Raw genomic sequence first — 12,956 nt, forward strand, 5'->3', positions numbered from 1 at the left:
TGTTACCTTCACATACTTGACAACCCAATGAAACAACAAGAACTTCCAGAAAAATGCAAACACTGTAACTGTCCTGCTTAGCTATATATGTAACTAATTAAACAAAATTTTAAAAGGTGTTCACAGTTTTAAAACAACATAGAGACAAAATGGAAGGAGCAAGAATCTAAAGGAAAAAAAAGCAAGCTGAATCAAAAGCTGCTCAGTGAACTAAGGACAAAGAAGAAAGGAAAGTTAGACAACAAGCATTGGCAAAGGGAAAAGGCATCCAGTAAAAAAGACATTTAAAATAAAGGCAAAAACTTTGAAACTCATTTTCATGCAATGAGGCAGAGTGATCTCAAATGATGAAAGAAGTAGAAAGCTTTGCAATCAGCTTGAACTGGTGCACTTACAGTGCCTGAATGAAACATTCACATCATAGGGGAAGCTGCTCTGGAAAACCAGATACATGAAAAAAAAAAAAAATGAGCAATTGAAAAAAGAGAAAGGGGAAGCTGAGGCTCAAATGTGACAAGCAGTGACACACATCTAAGAAAGCAGAGAAGGGGCCAACGCTGTGGTATATTGGGTAAAGCCCCAACCTGTAGTGCCGGCATCTCTTATGGGAACCGGTTCCAGTCCCGGCTGCTCCACTTCTCGCCCAGCTCTCTGCTATGGCTTGGGAAGGCAGCAGAGGATGCCCCAAGTCTTTGGGCCCCTGCACCAGTGTGAGAGACCTGGAGGAGGCTCCTGGCTCCTGGCTTCAGATCCGTGCAGCTCCTGCCATTGTGGCCAACTGGGGAGTGAACCAGCAGATGGAAGACCTCTCTCTCTCTCTCTCTCTATCTCTCTCTCTTTCTCTGCCTCTGCAACTCTTTCAAATAAATAAGTAAATCATTTAAAAAAAAAAAAAAAAAAGCAGAGAAGTGAACTGACAGAGGTGTAAATGGCAGTAAAAGCTGATCCGGGGAGCCAGCGCTGTGGTGTAGCAGGTTCAGCTTCTGCCCTCAGGCCAGCCTCCCGTATGGGTGCCAGTGAAAGCACCGGCTGCTCCACTTCCAGTCCAGCTCCCTATTAATGTGCCTGCGAAAGCAGCAGAGGATGGCCCCAGTGCTTGGACCCCTGCACCCGCGTGGGAGGCCTGCAAGAAGCTCCTGGCTTTGGCCTGGCTCAGCCCTGTATTTCTTTCAAATAAATGAATAAATAAAATCTTTTAGAAAATTTTTTGATCAGAAAATGATATGCAATTGCTAATTAAAGCTGTAAATATCTTTCCTGTTGGAATGAATCAAGATGGGAAGTTACTGCTAATTACACAAACATATATTCTTCTTCTGGAGTCAAGAGAACCACCTAAGACGCTGCTGGCCAAGGAAAGTCTCCAAAACCATGGCCCTCATCAAACAGTCGACATAAACAAAGGTTTCTGATAAATTTTAAAAGAACATGGAAAGGTGCCTTGAACAAAAGAATATTTTCCAAAACCATCTGAAGAGCCATCTGTCCATTTCGCCCTTGGACAACAGAAATACAGAAACTTCTAAGACACATTTTTAAAGCACATCCAGAAAACACACCTGAAAGATGGAGAAAATAGCAGAAGCAATGCTTGGCAGGACAAAGAAAGACTGCATGAAATAAGGAACTTGTTGAGATGACAGAAGGAAAGAAAGCTGCTCAAAAGTATTGAATGCAAACAGCCAAGAAATGTCTTGGGAATCCTTGTCTTGGGAATCCTATGGGGTGTACGTTTTTAGAACAGAACTGAAAACACTGTAAAAACAAGACAACAAATTTCAACTCAAAAAATTAACTACAAGTTATCATTTAATGATATGAAAAAAAAAAGTTCACAGTTTAAAAAACAGCCAGCCAATTTAAGATTCAGAGTGAGCCCATCTCACAGATCAGAAATAACATCCAGGGGCCAGTGTTGTGTCATAGCAGGTAAAGCTACTGCCTGTGACACCAGCATCCTATATGGCACCAGTTCTGTGTCCCAGCTGCTCCACTTCTGATCCAGCTCCCTACTAATAGCCTAGGGAAAACAGCAGAAGATGGACCAAGTGTTTGGGCCCCTGCCAACCACATGGGAACCGGAGGGAGCTCCTGGTTCTTATTCTGGCTCTGGATTTGGCCTGGTTAGTGCTGGCTGTTGTGGTTATTTACATGTGAACCAGTAGAAGGAAGATCCATCTCTCTCTCTCTGTCCCTCTCTCTGTAACTCTCACTTTCAAAATAAATAAATCTTAAAAAAAAATCTAAATGCCAACATTGAAACTAACAAATCACTTAAAAAAATTAAGTGAACTACTGACAAACACAATTACTTCAAGGAATCCCATTGGCATTTTGTTGAGTGAAAGACAATTTCAGGGGCTGGTGCAGCAGGTTAAAGCCCCGGCCTGAAGTACCAGCATCCCATATGGGCACCGGTTCTAGTCCCGGCTGCTCCACTTCCAATCCAGCTCTCTGCTACGGCCTGGGAAAGCAGTAGAAAATGGCCCAAGTCCTTGGGCCCCTGCACCCACGTGGGAGACCTGGAAGAAGCTCCTGGCTCCTGACTTCAGATCGGCTCAGCTCTGGTCATTACAGCCATTTGGGGAGTGTCTCTACCTCTCTCTGTAACTCTTTCAAATAAATAAAAATAAATATATTTAAAAAAAATATATTTAAAAAAAAAAAAGACTATTTCAGCCGGCGCCGTGGCTCACTAGGCTAATCCTCCGCTTTGCGGCGCCGGCACACCGGGTTCTAGTCCCAGTCGGGGCGCCGGATTCTGTCCCAGTTGCCCCTCTTCCAGGCCAGCTCTCTGCTATGGCCCAGGAGTGCAGTGGAGGATGGCCCAAGTGCTTGGGCCCTGCACCCCATAGGAGACCAGGAGAAGCACCTGGCTCCTGGCTCCTGCCATCAGATCAGCGCGGTGCACCGGCCGCAGCGGCCATTGGAGGGTGAACCAACGGCAAAGGAAGACCTTTCTCTCTGTCTCTCTCTCTCACTGTCCACTCTGCCTGTCAAAAAAAAAAAAAAAAAAAAAAAGACTATTTCAAAAGGTTATATTCTGCAATTGATGCTGTGGCACAGCAGGCTAAGCCTCTGCCTACAGCACCGGAATCCCATATGGGCACCAGTTCTAGTCCTAGCTGCTCCTCCTCCAATCCAGCTCTCTGCTTATGGCCTGGGAAAGCAATGGAAGATGGGCCAAGTACTTGGGCCCTGCATCCATGTGAGAGACCCCAAAGTAGCTCCTGGCTACTGGCCTCAGATCGGCCTAGCTCTGGCTGTTGTGGCCACTTGGGTAGTGAACCAGTGTATACGAAACCTTTCTGTCTCTCCCTCTATAACAATGCCTCTCTAATAAATAAACAAAATTTTTTTGAAAGGCCAAGTTAGACATTGAGACAGAGAGAGAGACAGAGAGAAAGGTATTCTTTTTCCGTTGGTTCACCCCCCAAATGGCCGCCACGGCCAGCACACTGCGCCGATCCCAAGCTAGGAGCCAGGCGCTTCCTCCTGGTCTCCCATGCGGGTGCAGGGCCCAAGCACTGGGGCCATCCTCCACTGCCTTCCCGGGCCACAGAGAGAGCTGGACTGGAAGAGTAGCAGCCAGGACAGAATCTGGCGCCCCAGCTGAGACTAGAACCCAGGGTGCCAGCACCGCAGACGGAGGATTAGCCTAGTGAGACGTGGTACCAGCCCAATAAAACTTTTTTTTAAAAAGTTATATTCTATATGATTTCACTCATATGACATCCTGGAAAGAACAAAACTAGAGTGATGGAAAGTCATTAGTGATCATCAGGGTTTCGGGATATGGGTGGGGTATAATTATATAGGAACAGTGTGAAGGATGTGGGTGGGGTGTAACTATATAGGAACAACATGAGGGATGTGGGTGGGGTGTAACTATATAGAACAGCATGAGGGATGTGGGTGGGGTGTGACTATATAGGAACAGTGTGAGGAACAGTATGAGGGATGTGGGTGGGGTGTAACTATATAGGAACAATATGAGGGATGTGGGTGGGGTGTAACTATATAGAACAGTGTGAGGGATGTGGGTGGGGTGTGACTATATAGGAATAGTGTGAGGAACAGTATGAGGGATGTGGGTGGGGTATAACTATATAGGAACAGTATGAAGGATGTGGGTAGAATGTAACTATATAGAACAGTATGAGGGATGTGGGTGGGGTATAACTATATAGGAACAGTATGAAGGATGTGGGTGGGGTGTAACTATATAGGGACAATATGAGGGATGTGGGTAGAGTGTAACTATATAGAACAGCATGAGGGATGTGGGTGGGGTGTGACTATATAGGAATAGTGTGAGGAACAGTATGAGGGATGTGGGTGGGGTGTAACTATATAGGAACAATATGAGGGATGTGGGTGGGGTGTAACTATATAGGAACAATATGAGGGATGTGGGTGGGGTGTAACTATATAGAACAGTGTGAGGGATGTGGGTGGGGTGTAACTATATAGAACAGTATGAGGGATGTGGGTGGGGTATAACTATATAGGAACAGTATGAAGAATGTGGGTAGAGTGTAACTATATAGAACAGTGTGAGGGATGTGGGTGGGGTATAACTATATAGAACAGTATGAGGGATGTGGGTGGGGTATAACTATATAGGAACAGTATGAAGAATGTGGGTAGAGTGTAACTATATAGAACAGTATGAGGGATGTGGGTGGGGTATAACTATATAGGAACAGTATGAAGGATGTGGGTGGGGTGTAACTATATAGGGACAATATGAGGGATGTGGGTAGAGTGTAACTATATAGAACAGCATGAGGGATGTGGGTGGGGTGTGACTATATAGGAATAGTGTGAGGAACAGTATGAGGGATGTGGGTGGGGTGTAACTATATAGGAACAATATGAGGGATGTGGGTGGGGTGTAACTATATAGAACACTGTGAGGGATATGGGTGGGGTGTAACTACATAGAACAATATGAGTGATTAGGGTGGGGTATAACTGTATAGGAACAGTGTGAGGGATATGGGTGGGGTGTAACTGCATAGGAACAGTATGAGGGATGTGGGTGGGGTATAACTATATAGGAACACTGTGAGGGATATGGGTGGGGTGTAACTGTACAGGAACAGTGTGAGGGATGTGGGAGGGGTGTAACTATATAGAACACTGTGAGGGATATAGGTGGGGTATAACTGTATAGGACAGTGTGAGGGATATGGGTAGGGTGTAACTGTATAAGAACAATATGAGGGCAATCTGGGGGAGTAAAGAAACTTCAGTTCCCTTGGTATGTGGTGGGGTGGTGGTGGTTATGTGAATCTATACATGTCAAAAATAGTTTTACTATATAATTTTTATTTTATTTATTTAAAGACAGAGTTATAGTGAGAGGTACAGAGAAAGAGAGGGAGAGGTCTTCCATCTGCTGGTTCACTCCCCAGATGGTTGCAATAGCCACAGCTGAGCTGATCCAAAGGCAGGAGCTTCTTCTGGGTCTCCCACATGGGTACAGGGGCCCAAAGACTTGGGCCATCCTTCCCTGCTCTCCCAGGTACCTTAGCAGGGAGCAAGATCGGAAGTGGAGCAGCCAGGACTCTAACCAACTCCCATATGGGATGCTGGCACTGCAGGCTGGGACTTTAACCTGCAGAGCCACAGCACCAGCCCCTATTATATAATTTTAAAAGTTAAAGAAAAATTCTAACTAGGCTACTGTTGTGTTCAATAGGTATCATGGGTAAAGCTATACTGAAAGTCAGATTATTAAAAATAATAACCAGCGCTGCAGCTCATTAGCCTAATCCTCCGCCTGCGGGGCCAGTACCTCGGGTTCTAGTCCCAGTTGGAGCGCCAGATTCTGTCCTGGTTGCTCTTCTTCCAGTCCAGCTCTCTGCTGTAGCCCGGGAGTGCAGTGGAGGATGGCCCAAGTGCTTGGGCCCTGCACCCGCATGGGAGACCAGGAGGAGGCACCTGGCTCCTGATCGGAGCAGCGTGCCAGCTGCAGCGACCATTTTGGGGGTGAACCAACGGAAGGAAGACCTTTCTCTGTCTCTCTCTCTCTCACTGTCTAACTCTGTCAAAAAAAAATAAGAAGAAGAAGAACCACCAGTGGTATTTTTACCTAGTTTTTAATACAATAGGCTAAAAAAAATAAGGATTGACTAAATATCCTTCAGGCTCAAGTCACACAAAGTGCATTTCTCTACCCTGTCTGAACTCACCACACATAAATTACCCATTTGATTACTTTTCAGATGGTAGCAGATAAAATAATTCATTTTCCTTAAAAATGATCACACTTCAAGAGCAATGACCTGCCTTAAAGCTATCGTCATGTCCAAGAAAGCTAGATTGCCCTTTCCTTTCTTAGTGCCACCCCTCAAAATAAAACAATCAGTAGCCAGCTTCTACCTTTATCATCAATAAACAAAGATTATTCAGATATTTTTCTTGGATGTGAAAAATCACCAAATTTTAAATTTGATTATCAGTTATGAACACCCAACAAAATTGAAATTTGCAGTATTTAAAAAAAACTTTACAATATTAGTTTTGTGATTTCTTCCATGCAATATAATTCTTTAATATAAAATATATATATCCCACATTTTTATGTATGGTACTGAGATCATCTACTTATGCTACCCGAAGCAACCACTAAAAAATTCAATATAGGAATTTATTGAACTAAAGAATCTGAGGACAAGTCAGTAACATTAAATCCAGCTATTTATTTTTATTATTGATCTCGAACATAACTGCTTTTAAAATATATTTCATGGTACATAAAGTGAGATATGATATAATCTGTAGCTAACTTCAAACATTAATAATTAGCAGATAAAAACTACAATATATTTCATATTTTTCAACAATTGTATTTTGCAAGTACTTCTAAATTTTAGCATTCTGTGTGAAAGATAAATATTCTGAAAATACTTGAGTTATAATATAAACAAATGTTATATAATATATACACTTAAATGACTGTTATATTTATTGATTTAGCAATAGCTAAAGCATATTATGCTTTCAGAAATCCATTAGACTACTCAGCATTATTTTCACTTCAATGGCCCCTATGAAAAATAAGAAGTGTCCACTATGCTTCTCCCTTTTAGAATTGTGAAGTTTGAAGGTCATGGTCTAAAATCATTTTATAAAGACACCATACCTTTGGGTTTTAGTAAGTCAACTACAGAGATTCTATTCTGGTACTTACTAAGATTGGATGACTTGTCTGAGATCCTTACATAAAACCACTGCTTTCAGTAACTGCTCTTGACCAAAATATCCTCAGAAAATTAATATTTTCTCTCTTTTAAAAAGGGGAAAGCTCTTCAAGGAAAAAGGAAGATCCCTGTCATCCTTAATCAGAAGAGTCACTAACTGTACTTTGGCGATAACGCTGAAGCCACCCAATCAAGGGAGTGACTTCCCAAGTAACTCACAGCCTTCACCTAATTTTTTATCATACATAACATATGTCTCGAAGCTAAGCCAACGCCAATCATTCTGGAAAGTCTAATAAAAGGTGAGAAAAACATTCTTTGCTAGCCAAGTCAGGCTCTGAACAAGACTTCACTATTTTATTTAAGAACAATGAAAAAGCACCAGATCATTTCAGATAATTTCCATTTTATATCTGGGAAAATACTGGAGAGAATACAACAGTCAGCTATGAAGGGAGATGGGAAATGCCAGCCTGCACTTGAAGCTTGGGAGTAAGGATGAGCGTGCAGAGGCTTTGGAAGTGGAAGAGAATATCATATACACACGTAAGACGTTAGCTGAACTAGCCGTTAGCAGAAAAAGACAGAACCTAAGGATTTGGGCATGAACTACTGTAATACCCTAATATGTAAATTTCAATTTTATCTACTTTGCAACTCAGAATAGCAGAGAGATAATTCTCTAAATGGGTCGAAATCAACCTAAAATCACCTTTTCTAGTATTACAGCATACTTCTGAAAGAAATAAAAAGAGGAAATAAAAAATAAAAATCTGTCCTGAGGAAATATTTGAGAAATAACAAGTTGTACTGGGGCCAGCACTGTGGCACAGTGGGTGAACGCCCTGCCCTGAAGCGCCAGCATCCCATATGGGCACCGGTTTGAGACCCACTGCTCCACTTCCCATCCAGCTCTCTGCTATCGCCTGGGAAAGCAGTAGAAGATGGCCCAACTCCTTGGGCCCCTGCACCCACATGGGAAACCCGGAAGAAGCTCCTGGCTTCTGGCTTCAGATCGGCTCAGCTCCAGCAGTTGTAGTCAAATGGGGAGTGAATCATCGGATGGAAGACCTCTCTCTTTCTCTCTCTCTCTCTGTGTGTGTGTGTGTGTCTCTCTCTTCTCTCTGTGTAACTCTGACTTTCAAATAAATAAATCAATCTTTAAAAATAAAATAAGTTGTACAGTGACATTCACTGCAGTCTTATTTATAACAGTGAGGGACCAGTGTTGTGACGTAGTGGGTAAAGCCACCACCTGAAATGCAGGCATCCTATATGGACACTGATTTGAGTCCTGGATGCTCCATGTCCAATCCAGCTCCCTGCTAATGGCCTGGAAAAGTAGCAGAAGATGGCTCAAATGCTCAGGGTCCTGTTACCCATGTGGGAGACCTGAAAGAATCTCTTGGCTCCTGGCTTCCACCTGGCCCAGCCTCAGCCATTGCAGCCATTTGGAAAATAAACCAGCAGATTTAAGATCTGTCTCTCCCTCTCTGAAATTCTTTCAAATAAGTAAATAAGTAAATAAATACTAAAAAAAAAAAAAAAAATACATCCAGTTAAAAAAAAAAAGTGAGGGGCCGGTGCTGTGGGTAGCAGGTAAAGCTGCTGCCTGCAATGCCAGATTCCTTTATGGGTGCTGGTTTGAGTCCTGGCTGCTCCACTTCCGATCCAGCTCTTTGCTGTGGCCTGGGAAGCTAGTGGAAGATGGCCCAAGTGCTTGGACCCCTGTACCTGAATGGGAGACCTGGAAGAAGCTCCTGGCTCCTGGCTTCAGATTGGCACAGCTCCAGCCATTGCAGATATCTGGGGAGTGAACCAGCGGATTGAAGACCTCGCTCCCTCTCCCTCTCCCTCTGCCTTTCTCTCTTTCTCTCTTTCTTTCCCTCTCTCTGCCTCTCTGTAACTCTGCCTTTCAAATAAATAATAAATCTTTTTTTTTAAGTGACAAAAGTGGAATCTCAATGTCTAAAGGGGAAATGTAGAATTAAATTATAACATATCACTGTAGAATATTTCATAATAAATTAGGGACAAGAACTTGGCCTAGTGGTTAAAGACGCCTGCATATGGGAGTACCTGGGCTGATTCCCATCTCTGGCTCCTGACTCCAGCTTTCTGAGAATGCAGACCCTGGAAAGTAGCAGTGATGGCTCAAGTAATTGGGTGACCCCCTATCACTCATGTGGGAAACCTGGATTGACAGTATCTCCCAGCTTTGGTCTCAGTCCAGCCCTGGCCAGGTCAGGTATTTTAGGAGTGAACTGGGATAAGAGCTCTCTGTCTCTTTCTCTTTGCCTCTCAAACAATTTTTTAAAGATTTATTTATTTATTTGAGAGGCAGAGTTCTAGAGAGAGGGAGAGACAGAGATCTTCCATCTGCTGATTTACTCCCCAAACGGCTGCAATGGCTGGAGCTGGGCCCATCTGAAGCCAGCAGCCAGGAACTTCTTCCAGGTCTCTCACGTGGCTGCAGGGGCGCAAATACTGGAGCCATCTTAGCAGAGAGCTGGATGGGAAGTGGAGCAGCTGGGTGCTGGGTGCTGCGGGCAGAGGTTTAGCCACCTATGCCACAGCACCAGCCCCTCTCAAATAAATTTTAAATAATTAAAGCCATACAACAGAAAGCAATATAAAATTGTATTACTCCCCCCAATTAAGACTTTGTACAAAATATCATAAGAAATGTGTTCCTTGGCCGGCGCTGTGGCTCACCAGGCTAATCCTCTGCCTGCGACGCCGGCACACCGGGTTCTAGTCCCGGTTGGGGCGCCAGATTCTGTCCCAGTTGCTCCTCTTCCAGTCCAGCTCTCTGCTGTGGCCCGGGAGTGCAGTGGAGGATGGCCCAGGTCCTTGGGCCCTGCACCCGCATGGGAGACCAAGAGGAAGCACCTGGCTCCTGGCTTCAGATTGGTGCATTGCGCTGGCCGCAACACACCATCCGTAGCAGCCACTTGGGGGGTGAACCAACGGAAAAAGGAAGACCTTTCTCTCTGTCTCTTTCTCTAACTCTGCCTGTCTAAAAAATAAATAAAAAATAAAATAAAAACTTAAGTTAAAAAAAAAGAAATGTGTTCCTTAAGTAAATGCATTAGACCCATCTGTTTTTATGTTTTTCATTTTTATTTGAAAGTCAGACAGACAGACACAGAGAAAGACAAAGAGACAGAGAGATGGAGAGAGATCTTCCATCGGCTGGTTCATTCTCCCAAATGCCCACAACAGCCCGGATGGGTTAGGACAAAGTCAGAAGCCCAGAACCAAATCTGGGTCTCCCATATAGATGGCAAGGACCAAAGTACTTGAGCCATCACCTGTTGCACTCCCAGGAAGCTGGATCAGAAGCAGAGTATCTGGGACTTGAACCAGGTGCTCTGACATGGGATGCAATATCCCAAGTGGTGACTTAACCCCTGTACCACAGGCCCATCCCAATTCCATCTGTCGTAATTTGATGGCAGTTTATCTCAAATAATGTAGGGATGATTATGTTCCTGGGTAGTAGGATGGAAAAGACCACTACAGACATCTAGAAATAAAAATGAACAATAAAACCTTTCAGTCTCCAAAAACAAATGATGTTTAAAACTCTGGATCACTCAAGCTCCAAATAAATGAATTATATTACCATAGTCCCTAGGATGATGCATTAAACTAATTCGATTCATTAGATGAACCTGTCAGCATAAAAAGAATTTATGTGTGGATTATTTCAAAGTAAAGGGTCCAGTGTTGTAGGTGCAGAGAGTAAAGCTGTCATCTGCAACACCAGCATCCCATGTGGGCGCCAGTATGTGTCCCGCTGCTGCATTTCTGATCCAGTTCCCTGCTAATGGCCTGGGAAAAGCAGTGGAAGATGGCCCAAGTATTTGGACCCCTGCCGCCCATATGGGAGATCTGGATGAAGCTCCTAGCTTTGCCCTGGCTCAGCCCTGGCTGTTGTGGCCATCTACGGAGTGAACCAGTGGATGGGAGATCTCTCTTTCTCTGTCTATCCCTCCCTGTAACTCTGACTTTCAAATAGATAAATATTTCAAAGCAGATCAAGTAAGGGCAGGGCTGTGGCATAGTGGGTAAAGCCGTTGCCTGCAGTGCAGGCATCCCATATGGGTGCTGGTTCAAGTCCTCGCTGCTCCACTTCCAATCCAGCTCTGTGCTATGGCCTGGGAAAGCAGTAGAGAATGGCCCAAGTCCTTGGGCCCCTGCACCCATGTAGGAGACCAGAAGAAGCTCCTGGATCCTAACTTCAGATGCGCCCAGCTCTAGCCATTGCAGCCATTTGAGGAGTGAACCAGTGGATGGAAGACCTCTCTCTTTCTGCCTCTGCCTCTCTGAAATTCTTTCAAATAAATATTAAAAAAAAAAAATAGCACATCAACTGGCCAGATTTGCAATTCAGTACAAAACTTCTAAGTGAAGGCAGAATATTGAAATCCTTAGTGGATCCTTAAGCCCTTGTATAAATTTGTCTATCATTTTTCATATATTGAAGATGGCAATCATGGCCAAATTGAATTGCATATGGCAATTCAACCAAGAGCAAAGATTTTATGTGAATCAAATGAATCATGAATAGAAGGATGGGATTCTAGTCTAAATCAAGAGTGGATAATTTATCAACTAAATTGGATCCTGAAGTTGCATGATCTTATCCCATCTTGCAAATATGCATTCATTCAAACTCACTTTCAATATCTATTTTAAACATGAGTCTTTAACCTAACTGATAACCACAATATTAAGTTCTACACTTTAATTCATGAGTTTTAGTACCTGACTTGGTGCCAAACATGAACTAAACCCTGAACTACATTGTACTGTTTGGCTTGGCCAAGCCCTATGAAACTTTCTCCAGCACAGGGTAATTTTCCCAGATCTCCACACAACTGCTGACAGCAAGACTGTTAGAACTAGGAGGACTGCAACACATAAGAACCTGATGTTCACAGGCCAGCTCTCTGCTGTGTCCAGGGAGTGCAGGGGAGGATGGCCCATGTCCTTGGGCCCCAGCACCCATGTGGGAGACCCCAGTGAAGCTCCTGGCTTTGGATCGACTCATCTCCAGCTGTTGCAGCCATTTGGGAAGTGAACCAGGGGATGGAAGACTTCTCTCTCTCTCTCTCTCTCTCCATCTCTACCTCTCTCTGTAACTCTGTCTTTCAAATATAAAATAAATCTTAAAAAAAAAAAAAAAGATTTAAAAAAAGAAAAAGATATAATTGCAAAGACTAAATTTATCTGTTAGTTGTTTGAATTACATACTTGAAGACTAACAGTGTGACATATTCATCAAATGCTTAGCATTTATATATTATAGTAGGAAAACCATTATTAACAATACCTTTAAATTATGAATTTATTTGAGAGACAGCTCCTTTCAGCTGGTCTATTCCTCCAAATACCTACATCAGCTAGTTCCAGCCACAGGAATTGGAAACCCAGTCCAGGTCTCCATGTGGGTGGCAGGAACACAAGAACCTGAGCCATCACCACTGCGTCACAGGAGCTTCTTCCTGGTCTCCCACACGGGTGCAGGGACCCGAGGACCTGGGCCATCTTCTACTGCTTTCCCAGGCCATAGCACAGAGCTGGATCGGAAGACAAACAGCCAGGACTCAAACCGGCACCCATATGGGATGCCCGAGCTGCAGGCTAGGGCTTTAACCCGCTGAACCACAGCACCTGACACAAGCCAACGATGTTTTAAAAATGCTAACTCGCCAGCTCCGTGGCTCAATAGGCTAA

At 43.8% G+C, this 12,956-nt stretch overlaps 1 protein-coding gene across 6 annotated transcripts in view; it reads right to left on the reverse strand.

The window, feature by feature from the left end:
- The window catches only part of HECTD4 (HECT domain E3 ubiquitin protein ligase 4), a 199,937-nt gene that overhangs the window by 143,433 nt on the left and 43,548 nt on the right, over positions 1-12,956 (reverse strand). The window lies entirely within an intron of this gene.

Source organism: Oryctolagus cuniculus, chromosome 21 (genome assembly GCF_964237555.1).
Source record: "Oryctolagus cuniculus chromosome 21, mOryCun1.1, whole genome shotgun sequence".
Classification (NCBI taxonomy): Eukaryota; Metazoa; Chordata; class Mammalia; order Lagomorpha; family Leporidae; genus Oryctolagus; species Oryctolagus cuniculus.